The sequence below is a fragment of the Penaeus japonicus genome, unplaced genomic scaffold (assembly GCF_977035675.1).
Source record: "Penaeus japonicus unplaced genomic scaffold, GWHDUDI00000001_assembly GWHDUDI00000032, whole genome shotgun sequence".
NCBI classification, from domain to species: domain Eukaryota; kingdom Metazoa; phylum Arthropoda; class Malacostraca; order Decapoda; family Penaeidae; genus Penaeus; species Penaeus japonicus.
The window spans coordinates 19870185-19872684 of record NW_028234434.1 but is presented as its reverse complement, the minus strand read 5'-3'; the positions used below and the strand labels follow the sequence as shown (position 1 = coordinate 19872684).

Here is a 2500-nt window from a genome sequence, read left to right as displayed (position 1 = left end):
GGATTTGCCAGGGGTCAGATCTAATGTTGTATTACATCTAGTTTCTTCTTTTGTATACTTATGATCATTTTATTTATACCATTGTTTGCAAACAATACTTGCCAGTGAAGAAGATATTTGATTAGTATAAGCTTCTTAAAAAAAAACAAAAAAATGTTCTGAGATTTTCAGAAAGTGTAAATGGCCAAATGATGACAGTATTAGGATGATAGTGAGTATTTATGAATGTTCATATAATCCTTACATACTAAGGATTACCTTTGGTGCTCGAAATTTATTTTAAACTAACACTGTTCATAAAACTTGAGTATGAATTGAGATTTGAGTCCTCTTGTTGGATCAAGATGAAGCTTGAATATTGGGTACTGCAGTGAGGTAGTTGTACTGTGCCATTATTTTTACTAGTCTTGGTGGTGCTCACGGTCTTGTATAGCAACAAAGTGTAATGATGTGTGGGCCATTGATGTATTTTCTTCTTTTTTCATTATAAGAACACCAAAGATTCCCAGTTAAGTGTACTGGAGGCTTTAAAATGTTTCCTGGAGTCCTTGATGCAAGCATTTGTGTGAATAGTTGAAATTTTAGCTCCTTTTAAGATGCAATGAGGAATGCTGTTTATATGGAAAAGATATTCCTGATTGCATTTTATATTTGGTTATGTAAGCACTGGTAATTATTGAGCGTGTTTTTGTAGTTTCTCTCTTCATTTTTCCTTTTTCTTTTTTCTTTTAATGTGACAGAGGATTTTTATTGACAGGTGATTGATAATGGCCCAAATGTTAGTAAGATAATTGCCTGTATTTTTGTAAATGTGACTTATCCTTTCTGTCCAGGATTCCATGTAAGAACAAGATGACATGTACGAGAATTCTTGTCATATTGCGTCCATTACTTAAGATAAGGGGATTAATTACTTTTTGAAATATCAGGTGTTGATATGTAGTTATGTATGCACAGGATCATATTTCTTATATTTAAAAAGGAAATGAACCTTTTGTAGTTGATATAACAGCACAGTTACATTGGTTGTTGCTCATTCATGATTGCAGTTTTTATTTGATTTTATTGTTTACGGTCAGTAGCACCTGCACAATTTTCCCATGGGGAGCCCCTATCCTTGGAAATACGCAATCCCCCTCATGCAAGACTAGATTATGCATTTTTGTCTTATTAGTGTGATTTATTGTTTATTTATTTATCTGTCTATTTATACAGTTTTTTTTTTATTTTTATTTTTTTTAACCCCCTCCCTGCTGGCACTTCTGTTTACAGTTGGTACTGTAAGTTCTGCTACTTAAAAGGTAGGGGTAGGACAGGTAGCGCCTTGAATCGGTAGATTTTTCACCAAGACATTCACAAAGTATACAATTTGTTTTCTTATGTTTCTGTGGTGCATGACATTATTTTGGTCAGTATCCACAGTTAGGATAGCTGCATAGTATATAAAAAAGATGCATATTTGAACTTTTAAATGTTTGAAAGAAAGAGCAAATTGGCTCATATTAGTATTTTGTATTATTGTTTGAAGAGTTTATAGGCAATATTGCTGTTGATTTATTTCTTTGAGTTGGCTCACTCAAGCATATTTATCATAACATAGAAGCCTATGAATGGGAAAAGTTGTAATGATCTTAAATGAAGAATTGAGTAATGATTTCACTAAGACACTAAAAAATAGTATGAAGTGAGAATTAATTTGAGTTATTCTACTGTACTTAAAGTTCCTTTTATTTTTTTTTTAACTGCATATTTTATCGTTTCTTTCAACAATGTTATTATATTGTTACAGATTTTTCAGAAGTTACCAATGCTAAAATTTGTCATTTTATTATTGGAGAAATTTTCAGTGCCATTTCATTACATAGCCTCTCTCCTTTTCTTTACAAGGATCAGTCAGGGTAATATTGGGTATGAATATATATAAATATGGTCTTTATTACTATTTCATTTCAGACAACTGTGGGACAAGATTTTACCATACTTTTTTAAGGTTCAGAAGTACAAAAATGAGGGATTTCATCCTTGATTGGTTCCTCAAGAATGGGCTGTTGGAACAAATTTAATGGCATACATTTTGATTTTTGATTTTTGATTTTTTTTTTTTACTGTTTCCTTGCACTGACTTCACTTGTTTTAGTGAATCCAGTCTTATTCTGTCATGCAAGGCTTTCATTTAAGATTGTAACCTTTTATATCCAGGATTTTAAAAGCTGAATATTTGGTATGCATTTACATAATTCACTCAAAGACTTGATTTTTAATAATTATTTTAGGATTTGTATTTTTTCTAAAAGCAGGCATTTAAAGATTCCCCAAAACTTGAAAGAAAATGAGGGGCAAAATCTCCATTGTATCTAGCTCTGGTCACTGCCTCATTTGTTTTTCTTGGATATAAAGGGTTAAAGAAGATAAGGTATTGGAAAGAAGTTTTGTTGAGTTTGTATTCATTCATTGGTTTTGCTGTTTAGGGTTTTGCATTGCAGTTGTATGTTAGCTTCTT

At 31.6% G+C, this 2500-nt stretch overlaps 1 protein-coding gene across 1 annotated transcript in view; it reads left to right on the top strand.

Annotated features, from left to right (window-relative positions):
• LOC122247319 (malectin) overlaps positions 1-2500 on the top strand; it is a 13596-nt gene that overhangs the window by 9221 nt on the left and 1875 nt on the right. Inside the window, exon 6 of the mRNA XM_043006511.2 lies at positions 1-2500. This exon is cut by the window's left edge and continues 271 nt beyond it; it is cut by the window's right edge and continues 1875 nt beyond it. The gene's annotated coding sequence lies outside the window, so the exon portion shown is untranslated.